Source organism: Piliocolobus tephrosceles, chromosome 11, assembly GCF_002776525.5.
Source record: "Piliocolobus tephrosceles isolate RC106 chromosome 11, ASM277652v3, whole genome shotgun sequence".
Classification (NCBI taxonomy): domain Eukaryota; kingdom Metazoa; phylum Chordata; class Mammalia; order Primates; family Cercopithecidae; genus Piliocolobus; species Piliocolobus tephrosceles.
In genome coordinates, this window is record NC_045444.1 from 40011291 (window position 1) to 40027027 (window position 15737).

Consider the following 15737-nt stretch of genomic DNA (forward strand, 5'->3'; position numbering starts at 1 on the left):
AAATATTGAAAATAAAGAATGACAGCTATATTCATCAACTGCTTTTCCTTGCTACAATCAATTAAAATGATTTTGGATTCTTTAATTCTTTAAGGCATTAGGTCAACATTTATTATTGGTCCTTTTATCAGTATTTTATGGGTTTTTATTTGTATTTTTATAATAAGGATACTGCCTTGCTTCTGTCTTCACTTGTTAAGTGCTTGTTAAATACTTGTTTGTCATTATGTCAAGTAGGAGGGACTATGAACACTTTTAAAATGTTGTCTTTGCCATTAAAGAGTGAACTGTCTACATGAGCACATGTACTTAGTTTAAATGAAAAATAAGATTAAATGTTTAATACATGGGAAACACATTTTCAAGAATTAATATGATTCTTATGTGAACTGCCTACATTTTCCTAGATTCTTCCTTCTCACTCAAAGTCTTCAAGTGAATCTCCAACTCCTTTCTTTTCTACCTTCTAATTGCTCTCAAATCCATTCATTTGTCTTCATTTCCAGACTCACCTTCATCCACACAACCTCCTGATTATCCTGATGGGGCTCTGTTCTAGTCTGTTTTGTGTTGCCATAACAGAATATCTGATGCTGGGTAATTTATAAAGATAAGAAGTTTGGCTCACAATTCTGCAGACTGGGAAGTCCAAGATCAGGCAGCCCATCTGGTGAGGGCCTTGTGCCGCTTCAACTCATGGCAGAAGGTGGAAGGGGAAATGGGTGTGTACAAGGAGACCAAACATGAGAAGGCACAACCCACTTTTGAATTAACTCATCCAGAGATGGCATTGATCTATTCATGAGGAATCCACTCCCATGACCCAAACACCTCCCACTAGGTCCTGCCTTTCAACACTGCAACATTGGGAATCAAATTCAACATAAATTTGGGCAGGAACAAACCTCATCCAAACCACAGCAGTCTCCCTGTCTCAAAGCTTGCCTACACCTCACCCATCCTTACAGCGCTGCTGGAGGACCTTCCCAAACCAAATTATCACTGGTTTCTTATTTTCCTAACAACTTTTTAATGACTTAACACAAAGTCAAAAGCCATGAACGTGGCCAACAAGGCCCTGTGAGATCCAATCCTTGCCCAACTTTCCAATCTTTTCTTGTACACTTTCTTCCCAAGACTTCCACATACCTGCCATGTGGAACTACATTCATTGGGTCTCCAAGCTTAACATGCTCCCTTTTACCGTGAAGTTTTTCTGTATGTCTAAAAGAGTATTTGAGTGGTTAATGAATGCTGCCACCTTTGCTTAAAGTACCATAATCATCCACCCCTGTCAATCAGGTTTGATGTAATTCCCCCCAGAGACTCCAGTGGTTCCTGTAATTTCCCTAATGTAGCATTTATGCATGTTTCAAGTATTTCTTCACCCCACTAAATGATGTGAATAAAGGGGCTATATCTGTTTTATTGTTTTTTGTTTGACTTTGTCTTTAGAGCTTATGGAGCTCCAATCTATTATATTTGTACTATTTTATAACCTATGTCAGAGGTAAATGAAATATATAAGTCCCAATCACCATTACCATGTATCCTTCAAATCTTTTTCTTATGCCTTTACATACATATATGGATACATATTCATATATTTAAAAATCAGTACTGTTGTAACTCCTTTACTTCTACCTTAATATTATGCCCTGCAGTGTTTTATATACTATTTGTTTAGAATTGTTATTCCATTTTGTAGAGAAATAGTTTCACATTGCATGGATATATCAAAACTTACTTAATCATACCAGTATTGACAACCGGTTAGGCAAGTTTCAGTTGTCCCTTACTACAAAAAAGTTACAGAAACCCTCCTGTGACAACTTCTTTGTGAACCTGAGAGGATATTTCTGAGGGATGTGGAAGCACTAAGAATGAGAGCACTGGAGGCAGACTACCTGAGCTAATTCAAATCCTGACTCTACTTAATCTTTCTTTACTTAATCTCTGCACTTAGTTTATTTACTATAAAATGGGGATTAGAAAAATATGGCCTTCCACATAAAGTTTTTTGAGAGTTAAGTGAAATAAGATATATAAATCACTTAAGACAAGGTCTGGCAAGTATCAAACAATTAGCTGTTATTATTCATATATATTCATAGAATATTCTATAAACAAAGTTTACTTAAATTTATTAGATCAATGGATATGTAGATTTATATTTTGGTAGATATTGTTAAAAATTCTTAACTTCTTGAAGTACTTTATTATCACTCCCACCAACAATGCTTGAGCACTTACTGTATACTATCAACATTCTAGATTATCAATCTTTTTGTTTTTGCATATATATGTATATAGACATATATGTACATATTTATTTATAGTTGTATAGATAATTGCACAGATAATCTGTTTTTTTCCCCCAATTGCTGCTAGCAATGAACATATTTTGCAAGTTTCTATTGACATTGGGATTTCTTCTGTAAATAAACTAGTCATCCTTTTTATTCATATACTTTGTTCATTTTACCATTGAATATTTTTGCCTTTCTTTTATGTATTCATAGATCTTCAAGTATTCCGATGATAAATTATTTGCCTGTTATATACATTGTCAAGGATTTTCTCTGAGGTTATCACATGTGTGTTGTAATTTAACTGACATACAAAAAGATATTTTAAAATAATCTAATTGTTGAAGTAAAGTCTGTCTTAGACTTTATGGCTTTTTTGGTTTATACATTGTTAAAACAATCTCTCCTAAGTATAGCACATTTCATATGCCCCAGAAATATTTGTTAAATTATTTAGACTTGAGTTGAACGAAATTAATGTTTTGCTTGTTTGTTTGATTTTCGTGAAGTCAGTGGTCTCTCTGGGCAATAAGCATGAACAGAATACCAGAATCAGGTATCTTTCCTTATGAAAAGGGGGTTTGTTTGTATACATGGAACAAAAATAAAATTATTAGCTTAACAGTTTAAATTAAAGTTTTAAGTAAATCTATTAATGTGATTATATTGTAGAAATTCTTCCTAAATATCTTGAGTTGTATTCATGGAATAGAACTAATAAGCAGATGGTATAAATATTATTTGTTGAATATTACAAAAATATTGAATTGCAGAAGGGTAGACCATTGCATCCTCATTGACTTTGATTAGCATTTCAACAATTATTTTGAATAATTAGGTTCTCAAAATAATTTTATCATAATGAAATCTGGATAGTTTCCAACTATTTCTAAAGTGAATAGAACTTAAGTTCTAGTGTGTGTGTATATATATATGTACACACACACACTAGATATATATATATATATTTGTGTATATATAAACATATCTGTATACACTATATATATTTATATATGTGTATATATACACACACACTAGAGATATATATACACTATATATATAAATACATATGTTTAGATGGAGTCTCACTCTGACACCAGGCTGAAGAGCAGTGGTGTGATCTCGGCTCACTACAACCTCCGCCTCCCGGGTTCAAGTGATTCTCCTGCCTCAGCCTCCCAAGTAGCTGGGATTACAGGCACACACCACCATGCCCAGCTAAGTTTTGTATTTTTAGTAGAGATGGGGTTTCACCATGTTGGCCAGGATGGTGTTGATTTCCTGACCTCGTGATCTGCCCAGCTCAGCCTCCCCAAGCGCTGGGATAACAGGCGTCAGCCACCACACACAGACCTAGTGTATGTTGATTCACAGAATAAGTACTACCTTCTAGGGTTCAGATACCATGATCATTTGTATATCTTGTTTCTGATTCTCCTTCAAATAAAACATGGATGCCTCTAGTCTAATCATTTTTTTTGTATATGCAACTAAGTCTGAAATTTTATAATGATAAATTCTACCCCAATTAGATTGGGTGGGCCATGATTACCTTCCATTACCCTAAACCTGCCAAATTAGTCAAGATAGGAAATTATAAAATTTTTCAAATTGGTGCAAATGATCAAGAACACTTACGAAAAATGCATGGATTTTTGGTCAGTAGTTGGCTGAGTTTTTGTTTGATGTAAGAGTACTACATCTGATCTCCAACAGACCTATAGCTGAGGGTCCTGACTGTCAGAAGGAAAACTATCAAACAGGAAGGACACCTATATCAAAACCCCATCAGTACGTCACCATCATTAAAGACCAGAGACAGATAAAACCACAAAGATGGGGAAAAAGCAGGGCAGAAAAGCTGGAAATTCAAAAAATAAGAGCGCATCTCCTCCTGCAAAGGAGCACAGCCCATCGCCAGCAATGGATCAAAGCTGGTCAGAGAAGGATTTTGATGAGATGAGAGAAGAAGGCTTCAGTCCATCAAACCTCTCAGAGCTAAAGGAGGAATTACGTACCCAGTGCAAAGAAACTAAAAACCTTGAAAAAAGAGTGGAAGAATTGACAGCTAGACTAATTAATGCAGAGAAGGTCATAAACGAAATGACAGACATGAAAACCATGACACGAGAAATATGTGACAAATGCACAAGCTTCAGTAACCGACTCGATCAACTGGAAGAAAGAGTATCAGTGATTGAGGATCAAATGAATGAAATGAAGCGAGAAGAGAAACCAAAAGAAAAAAGAAGAAAAAGAAATGAACAAAGCCTGCAAGACGTATGGGATTATGTAAAAAGACCAAATCTACGTCTGATTGGGGTGCCTGAAAGTGAGGGGGAAAATGGAACCAAATTGGAAAACACTCTACAGGATATCATCCAGGAGAACTTCCCCAACCTAGCAGGGCAGGCCAACATTCAAATTCAGGAAATACAGAGAACGCCACAAAGATACTCCTCCAGAAGAGCAACTCCAAGACACATAATTGCCAGATTCACCAAAGTTGAAATGAAGGAAAAAATCTTAAGGGCACCCAGAGAGAAAGGTTGGGTTACCCACAAAGGGAAGCCCATCAAACTGACAGCAGATCTCTCGGAGGAAACTCTACAAGCCAGAAGAGAGTGGGGGGCCAATATTCAACGTTCTTAAAGAAAAGAATTTTCAACCCAGAATTTCATATCCAGCCAAACTAAGTTTCATCAGTGAAGGAGAAATAAAATTCTTTACAGATAAGCAAATGCTTAGAGATTTTGTCACCACCAGGCCTGCCTTACAAGAGACCCTGAAGGAAGCCCTAAACATGGAAAGGAACAACCGGTACCAGCCATTGAAAAACATGCCAAAATGTAAAGACCATCGAGCCTAGGAAGAAACTGCATCAACTAATGAGCAAAATAACCAGTTAATATCATAATGGCAGGATCAAGTTCACACATAACAATATTAACCTTAAATGTCAATGGACTAAATGCTCCAATTAAAAGACACAGACTGGCAAACTGGATAAAGAGTCAAGACCCATCAGTCTGCTGTCTTCAGGAGACCCATCTCACATGCAGAGACATACATAGGCTCAAAATAAAGGGATGGAGGAAGATCTACCAAGCAAATGGAGAACAAAAAAAAGCAGGGGTTGCAATCCTAGTCTCTGATAAAACAGACTTTAAACCATCAAAGATCAAAAGAGACAAAGAAGGCCATTACATAATGGTAAAGGGATCAATCCAACAGGAAGAGCTAACTATCCTAAATATATATGCACCCAATACAGGAGCACCCAGATTCATAAAGCAAGTCCTTAGAGACTTACAAAGAGACTTAGACTCCCATACAATAATAATGGGAGACTTCAACACTCCACTGTCAACATTAGACAGATCAACGAGACAGAAAGTTAACAAGGATATCCAGGAATTGAATTCATCTCTGCACCAAGCGGACCTAATAGACATCTATAGAACTCTCCACCGCAAGTCAACAGAATATACATTCTTCTCAGCACCACATCACACTTATTCCAAAATTGACCACATAATGGGAAGTAAAGCACTCCTCAGCAAATGTAAAAGAACAGAAATTATAACAAACTGTCTTTCTGACCACAGTGCAATCAAACTAGAACTCAGGACTAAGAAACTCAATCAAAACCGATCAACTACATGGAAACTGAACAACCTGCTCCTGAATGACTACTGGGTACATAACGAAATGAAAGCAGAAATAAAGATGTTCTTTGAATCCAATGAGAACAAAGATACAACATACCAGAATCTCTGGGACGCATTTAAAGCAGTGTGTAGAGGGAAATTTATAGCACTAAGTGCCCACAAGAGAAAGCAGGAAAGATCTAAAATTGACACTCTAACATCACAATTAAAAGAACTAGAGAGGCAAGAGCAAACACATTCAAAAGCTAGCAGAAGGCAAGAAATAACTAAGATCAGAGCAGAACTGAAGGAGATAGAGACACAAAAAACCCTCCAAAAAATCAATGAATCCAGGTGTTGGTTTTTTGAAAAGATCAACAAAATTGACAGACGGCTAGCAAGGCTAATAAAGAAGAAAAGAGAGAGGAATCAAATAGACGCAATAAAAAATGATAAAGGGGATATCACCACCGACCCCACAGAAATCCAAACTACCATCAGAGAATACTATAAACACCTCTACGCAAATCAACTAGAAAATCTAGAAGAAATGGATAATTTCCTGGACACGTACACTCTCCCAAGACTAAACCAGGAAGAAGTTGAATCCCTGAATGGACCAATAGCAGCCTCTGAAATTGAGGCAACAATTAATAGCCTACCCACCAAAAAAAGCCCAGGACCAGATGGATTCACAGCTGAATTCTACCAGAGGTACAAGGAGGAGCTGGTACCATTCCTTCTGAAACTATTCCAATCAATAGAAAAAGAGGGAATCCTCCCTAACTCATTTTATGAGGCCAACATCATCCTGATACCAAAGCCTGGCAGAGACACAACAAAAAAAGAGAATTTTAGACCAAAATCCCTGATGAACATCGATGCAAAAATCCTCAATAAAATACTGGCAAAACGGATTCAGCAGCACATCAAAAAGCTTATCCACCATGATCAAGTGGGCTTCATCCCTGGGATGCAAGGCTGGTTCAACATTCGCAAATCAATAAACGTAATCCAGCATATCAACAGAACCAAAGACAAGAACCACATGATTATCTCAATAGATGCAGAAAAGGCTTTTGACAAAATTCAACAGCCCTTCATGCTAAAAACGCTCAATAAATTCGGTATTGATGGAACGTACCTCAAAATAATAAGAGCTATTTATGACAAACCCACAGCTAATATCATACTGAATGGGCAAAAACTGGAAAAGTTCCCTTTGAAAACTGGCACAAGACAGGGATGCCCTCTCTCACCACTCCTATTCAACATAGTGTTGGAAGTTCTAGCTAGGGCAATCAGGCAAGAGAAAGAAATCAAGGGTATTCAGTTAGGAAAAGAAGAAGTCACATTGTCCCTGTTTGCAGATGACATGATTGTGTATTTAGAAAACCCCATTGTCTCAGCCCAAAATCTTCTTAAGCTGATAAGCAACTTCAGCAAAGTCTCAGGATACAAAATTAATGTGCAAAAATCACAAGCATCCTTATACACCAGTAACAGACAAGCAGAGAGCCAAATCAGGAATGAACTTCCATTCACAATTGCCTCAAAGGGAATAAAATACCTAGGAATCCAACTTACAAGGGATGTAAACAACCTCTTCAAGGAGAACTGCAAACCACTGCTCAGTGAAATCAAAGAGGACACAAACAAATGGAAGAACATACCATGCTCATGGATAGGAAGAATCAATATCGTGAAAATGGCTATACTGCCCAAGGTTATTTATAGATTCAATGCCATCCCCATCAAGCTACCAATGAGTTTCTTCACTGAATTGGAAAAAACTGCTTTAAAGTTCATATGGAACCAAAAAAGAGCCCGCATTGCCAAGACAATCCTAAGTCAAAAGGACAAAGCCGGAGGCGTCACGCTACCTGACTTCAAACTATACTACAAGGCTACAGTAACCAAAACAGCATGGTACTGGTACCAAAACAGAGATATAGACCAATGGAACAGAACGGAGCCTTCAGAAATAATGCCACACATCTACAACCATCTGATCTTTGACAAACCTGACAAAAACAAGAAATGGGGAAAGGATTCCCTATTTAATAAATGGTGCTGGGAAAATTGGCTAGCCATAAGTAGAAAGCTGAAACTGGATCCTTTCCTTACTCCTTATACGAAGATTAATTCAAGATGGATTCGAGACTTAAATGTTAGACCTAATACCATAAAAACCCTAGAAGAAAACCTAGGTAGTACCATTCAGGACATAGGCATGGGCAAGGACTTCATGTCTAAAACACCAAAAGCAACAGCAGCAAAAGCCAAAATTGACAAATGGGATCTCATTAAACTAAAGAGCTTCTGCACAGCAAAAGAAACTACCATCAGAGTGAACAGGCAACCTACAGAATGGGAGAAAATTTTTGCAATCTACTCATCTGACAAAGGGCTAATTTCCAGAATCTACAAAGAACTCAAACAAATTTACAAGAAAAAAACAAACAACCCCATCAAAAAGTGGGCAAAGGATATGAACAGACATTTCTCAAAAGAAGACATTCATACAGCCAACAGACACATGAAAAAATGCTCATCATCACTGGCCATCAGAGAAATGCAAATCAAAACCACAATGAGATACAATCTCACACCAGTTAGAATGGCAATCATTAAAAAATCAGGAAACAACAGGTGTTGGAGAGGATGTGGAGAAATAGGAACACTTTTACACTGTTGGTGGGATTGTAAACTAGTTCAACCATTATGGAAAACAGTATGGCGATTCCTCAAGGATCTAGAACTAGATGTACCATATGACCCAGCCATCCCACTACTGGGTATATACCCAAAGGATTATAAATTATGCTACTACAAAGACACATGCAGACGTATGTTTATTGCGGCACTATTCACAATAGCAAAGACTTGGAATCAACCCAAATGTCCATCAGTGACAGACTGGATTAAGAAAATGTGGCACATATACACCATGGAATACTATGCAGCCATAAAAAATGATGAGTTTGCGTCCTTTGTAGGGACATGGATGCAGCTGGAAACCATCATTCTTAGCAAACTATCACAAGAAGAGAAAACCAAACACCGCATGTTCCCACTCATAGGTGGGAACTGAACAATGAGCTCACTTGGACTCGGGAAGGGGAACATCCACACTGGGGCCTATCATGGGGAGGGGGGAGGGGGGAGGGGGGAAGGATTGCATTGGGGAGTTATACCTGATATAAATGATGAATTGATGGGTGCTGACGAGTTGATGGGTGCAGCACACCAACATGGCACATGTATACATATGTAACAAACCTGCACGTTATGCACATGTACCCTAGAACTTAAAGTATAATAAAAAAAAAAAAAGAGTACTACATCTGAATTAAATATTATCAAAGTACACATGGAGGCTTTATTATAACTCCTTTCATCTTGCAACCTGTTCTTCAGAGTATCTCAGTTTTACTAGTTAAATCTAATGTAACTGAAATTGAATAGCTTAAAATTATGTGAGTAATTACACTAAATTTCAATTCTAATTTCTTAACAAAATTGAGGAGATCACTCTGACACTTAGCTGCAGTCATATGTATAATGTTACTGGCGTAGGTGGTTACACATTGCAGATTTCTTATCTCTCATACTCTCAGTTAAGTCCCCCAAATTAGATATTCTGGTGGTTTGCATTTGCTTAGATAATACTCATTGTTTTAGTCTGATTGTGTTGCTATAAAGGAATACCTGAGGATGAGTAATTTAAAAAGAAAAAAGATTTATTTGGCTCACAGCTCTGCAGGCTGTACAAGAAGCATGGCATCAGAATCTGCTTGGTTTCTAGTAAGGGGCTCAGGCTGCTTCGACTCAGGGTGGAGGGTGAAGGGGAGCCAGCATGTGCAGAAATCTTGTAGGGGAAGAAAGGAAGCAAGAGTGAGGGAGATGGGAAGTGCCAGTTTCCTTTTAACAACTAGCTCTCAGGGAAACTATTTTGGAAACCAATAGAGCGAGAAGTCAGTCATTACTGCAAGGATGGCACCAAGCCATTCATGAAGGATATACCTTCACTTCCCATTAGGCCCCTACCTCCAACACTGGGGATCAAATTTCAGTATAAGGTTTAGAGCGCCAAATATCCAAACTATAGCACTCATCTTTGCCTGGATTCCAATGTTGAAACTACTCTTCTTTGCCTAAATTCCTATGTTATACTCATTTTTTTTTTTTTTTGGCTGTTTTAAATATAATTTGAGTTCACATCCGGAATAACCCAGCTACATAAACTCTCAGGAAAGTGATCCAAGAATGGCTTAAAGAATTAAGAAACCTAGTCTTTTCTCTACTAAATAATAATATGAGATTGATAAACTTCTCAGATGTGCTAAATTGTCTCTTTAAAATAGTCACTTATAAAAACAAAATAAACACACCACAAACTTTCTTACAGGACATTAAACTCTCAGTGACAGATTATCTCAGGACCCTAATAATTTACATTCCCTTAGGAGCAGTTCTTCCTCGGGATATTAATACAAATTGTCTAGAAAATAAAAATTCTATATTTATTAGATATCTTTATCAAGTGGGATTATGAGTTTGAGAGCATTGCAGTAAATCTTCAATAGGAAAGACTGCTAGACAATGGATCCAAGCTGGGATGAAAAGGTGGATCAGGAAGGCTGGGCTATGGCTTTAAAAACAGAAGGGGAAACGATTTCTGAAATAGGAAGTTTATTTAACAAATAAGCCTTCTGCCTGATTTTATCAGAAGCACTATTTATGTGGAATTCTTGGTGCCTAAAGGCTGGTGGCTATCATGATGATACTGCCTTGCTATGAAATATCTGGTGTGAAAGGTCTACTTAAGAACACATACACACACATATACATGATTCGTTAACACATCCTCAGAGTGGTAGGTACAAATTGTATATCAATTGCCTAAAGATGTTTATGTTTTAATTGCAGGAAACATGCACCAAAATTAAATGATTGTTATATTTTACAAATTGATTTAACTGAAGTTTCAAAATAATGAAGGACTTATTGTTGGTTACTTCAGTTCAGCAAGTGAATTGTAAATTACATATAATATTTGCACACTGAATTAAGTTATATTCTAAGCACACAGGGACACTGATAAAATGTATCAAACCAGATCACAAGGTCAGGAGTTCGAGACCAGACTAACCAACATAGTGAAACCCTATCTCTACTAAAAATACAAAAATTAGCTGGGCAAGGTGGCACACGCCTGTAATCCCAGCTACTCAGGAGGCTGAGGCAGTAGAATTGCTTGAACCCTGGAGGCAGGTGTTGCAGTGAGCTGAGACTGCACCACTGCACTCCAGACTGGGCGACTGAGTGAGATTCCATCTCAAAAAAAAAAAAAAAAAAATCAAACAGTTAAATGTTTCTAATTTATATGGTTGAAAATAAGACAAATGAAGTTAGAATGATACTATTATTATTACTGAAATGTATTCTGTCAGAATTGTCATTAGTAAGTGAGCTGTATTATGCCATTTTGACTTTCTAATGGTTTTTATAAACTTTGCACATTCTTAGTGTAACATCTCTGTTGTTAACAAAAACAGAACAATACATTTGAAAATTGTGATCAACTAGGAATTTTGTACAACTTAATAATTTAGAAAATTTTGTCATTTTAGCATGATTTAATTATGTTTTCACAAAAATTTTTATTCAAATTAAGGAATATAGATTCCAAGTTCCTGAATAAGTTTTCAATTTTTCAAAGTGAACACAAAATCAAATATAACTAAATATAAAACTAGTTGTCTCAGTCCATTTTCTTTTGCTACAACACAAAACCCGAGAGCGGGTAAATTATAAAGAAATGAAGTTTATTTAGCTCATGGTTATGGAGATTCTGGGAAGTCCAAAAGCATAGTGTTGGCCTCTGTTGAGGGCCTTCTTGCTGTGTCATAGCATGGCAGAGGGCAACGACATGCTTGTCAGCTCAGGTCTCTTTTCTTCTTTTTTTGCCACAAGTACAAATGTGGGGGGGGGGTCTCACCCTGATGACTTTATTTAATCATATTTAACTACCACAGGCCTCCCACCAATCAGCATATACATTTGTGGATTAATTTTCCAACAGATGAAATTTGGGTGACACATTTAACACATTCAGCCTTTGCCTATGTTATATAAATAACAGCGAAAGGAATGGAGCTTTGACTTGGAAATATAGGTGGACCAGGCTCAGTGGCTCATGCTATAATCCCAGCACTTTGGGAGGTCACGGCAGTCAGATCAATTGAGGTCAGGAGTTTAAGAGCAGTCTGACCAACATGGTGAAACTCCATCTCTACTAAAAATACAAAAATTAGCTGGGCATGGTGGCATGCACCTGTAGTCTCAGCTACTCAGGAGGCTGAGGCAGGAGAATCTCTTGAACCTGTGAGGTGGAAGTTGTAGTAAGCTGAGACTGTGCCACTGCACTCCAGCATGGGTGACAAAGCGAGACGTCTTCTAAGAAAAGAAAGAAAGAAAGAAAAAAAAAGAATGGTGTAGTGTTTTTATTAAAAGGAGCTGTTATGGGGAAGAGCTTATACATTTGTACAGATTGAGAAGATAAGAAAATAGATACAATTTTAAATTCTAGATCAATAAGCTTTCCAAAAAACGCTGTATATGGGTTGATTTTTAGTGCGGTAAGCTACAAATCTAGTAATATCTAGAAATGTTCAAAGGCTAGCTGTTGATCTTTTAGGGATGTTCTAGTGAGAATTGAATGAAGAAGCTGGATTTGATTTCTTATTCAAACTTTCTAACTCTAAAATTCTACCATCATAGAAACTTATATATCAATGAATAAAATCACATTATATTTTTTCTAATAGACTATATTAAAATGGAAAGAAAATGGATTTCGACTCAGCATAAGAATCTTCTAATAAAAAGCTTTTCAGCCATGGGACAGGAATCTATGAAAGAAGGTGGTTATACATCCCTGTTTCCCTGGGACTCCTAGTTTATGCTTGTTTAGAGATAATTATATATAGCACCTCCATTCACTCACCACAGCATCCTGATTTTTGAACAATAAATTACATAGTCATTCTACTTATAAGGCATAGAGCACACTGACCCTGGAGGTAACTCTCTCTAGAATGGACTAAGTGGACTGCCAAGGATAACAATCATTCTGACACTGAACAGGACATAGACTCTTATTCATCCAAATTCTTGTCCTACTAAAATCTAAATATCTATATATGTCATTTAGGCTTTTGTAGACTGTCAGTTTGTAGATAACTGCTCTACCTCAATAAATTTCTTGATACCCAAGACAAATGCCCTCTTTAAAATACTACCCAAAAAGAGGTAACTAATTAAAAATAAGCTATCTCTTTGAAGATAAAATTATATCACTGAGTTTTGAAATTTTTTTTGGAAATGGGTTTGCTCTCACTTTCTTATTAATGTGTGTGATTGATTATCCCTGGCTTTATGATAATAAAAACTCAAGTTCTAAATGAATGCTAATGTTTCTAAGTTTAAAGCTTGTGATACCTCAAAGTATCTACAAACATTTCTGGAGGAATTTAAATATTCCAAAACACCTTAAAAAACTTAATGAATATTACAATACAATTTAGTTCGTGATATACCATTAGAAAGAAGGAAGGAGTGATGAATTAGTAATTTCACAGATTAAACCACAGGATGTGGTAGCTTAAAGAAATTTAGAAATTATTAGATTAGGCTGGGTGCAGTGGCTCACACCTATAATCCCAGCACTTTGGGAGGCCCAGGCCAGTGGATCACCTGAGGTCAGGAGTTCGAGACCAACCTGGCCAACATAGTAAAACCCCATCTCTACTAAAATACACAGATTAGCCAGGCGTGATGTCATACGCCTGTAATCTCAGCTACTTAGGAAGCTGAGGCAGGAGAATCGCTTGAACTGGTTGCAAGGAGGCAGAGTTTGCAGTGAGCCAAGATCGCGCCATTGCACTCCAGTCTGGGTGACAGAATGAAACTACATCTCAAAAAAAAAAGTAATCATTAGATTAAATTAGATTAAAATATAATCTGAAAAATAGAAAAGGGCCAAGATTAGTGGATTCAGTTATTCATGGAATCACCCAATGGTTAAACATGGTTGTACATGCCTCTACATTTTATCTGTATTTTAAGCGCACACACACACACACACACACACACACACACATATATATCGTATGATAATCATCCAATGAACTCGTAGGTAAAGACTAATTGAATATTCATTATACTAGTAAAGTTCAAAATGAAGGCTCAATAGAGCTATTTCTTTTTACCACAGTTTTTGTTTACTTAAGTACAAGTGAGGTACATTAAAAAAATAAAAACTCAATGGAAACCACACATAACCCATGTTAATTGTTTATATTTAAACAACTTATCTGTGTAAAGTATGGGGAAATTAAGAGAATAGGAACCTGAGAAGTTAAAAGTACATAAAATAAATGTATATGGACATTTGAACAACAAGAGCTTTTTCTCATTTAAAAGCATAGGGAAAATGAATACTAATACATAATTCAAACAAATGAGTATACAAATTACTGAATAATTCTATAGTGAATGTTACTGGAAGAAATGACTAGCACTCCTTTTGATCATTCCTTAATATAGCCCAGGTATAGTGGCTTACACCTGTAATCCCAGCATTTTGGGAGGCCGAGGTGGGTGGATCATTTGAGATCATCAGTAAAAGACCAGTCTGGGCAACATGGTGAAACTCCGTCTCCACTAAACATAAAAAATTAGCTGGGCATGGTGGCACGTGCCTGTAATCCCAGCTACTTGGGAGGCTGAGGCAGGAGAATTGCTTGAACCCAGGAGGCAGAAGTTGCAGTGAGCCGAGATCACACAACTGCACTCCAGCCTGGGTGACAAAGCAAGACTCTGTCTGAAAAACAAACAAAAAAATTCCTAATAATGTGATCCCATTTTAACTGAAATATTGCTTTGGTGATACTTTATTATAGAAATATCAGTTAAATTGAGCATTAACAATAAGCACTATATTGAACTAGAAATATTACTCTTTTCATTCAGTAACATATTTTGATTTATTTTGTTTGTAGTTGTTATTTTTTCATCGTTTTTATATATAGTAATCTAAACTTTCAGTTCATAAAAAATGTAATCTTATCTGACTTTAGTTATAGCAGACATAAAAGAAAAACTGAAACTAAGTGCTGATATATATATCCCTATATATTATATATATTATGTGTGTATATATATATATTTCCCTCATATATCATGAGTCCTAATTTTGAGTAACTTATGTAATAACAGACTATTGTTTCTGTTGATGCTGTGGATCTGACTCTTTAAAAATGGACATTTTTAAGGGTAGCTATTTGCCAAGGTTAGGTTTTACTCTGCCAAATGATTAAAGTGTACAATCAGAACATATTTGTCTTTTGAAGTTAAAGTTAATCGCTTACCAATAAAATATCATTTCTTCATTGTCAAGGGAAAATAAGGAAACTTGGAAGTCAGTATTAATGGGCTAAAGAACCACCTACTAAGACATTACATTTGCTAAGTTCTATTTTCTTCCATTATACTTTCCCATGTTAAGAGTCCTTATGTATTATTAACATGGGAGTAAACAGAAAAAGTAAGCAATTAATTGATGGGCTTCTTATCAGTCTTCTGAGTATGTGTTCAGTAGAGATGTTGCCCAGAAATGTTTATTTTTGTTAGGGGCTACATCGTGCCCACAGAAGTCTTTTTTTTCCATTGCTGTCAGTAAAGAGTAGTAAAGGGTGGTGGCTGTGTGGGA

General features: G+C 36.5%; 1 protein-coding gene across 10 annotated transcripts in view; it reads left to right on the top strand.

The window, feature by feature from the left end:
- The window catches only part of GALNT13 (polypeptide N-acetylgalactosaminyltransferase 13), a 594017-nt gene that overhangs the window by 428329 nt on the left and 149951 nt on the right, over window positions 1-15737 (top strand). The window lies entirely within an intron of this gene.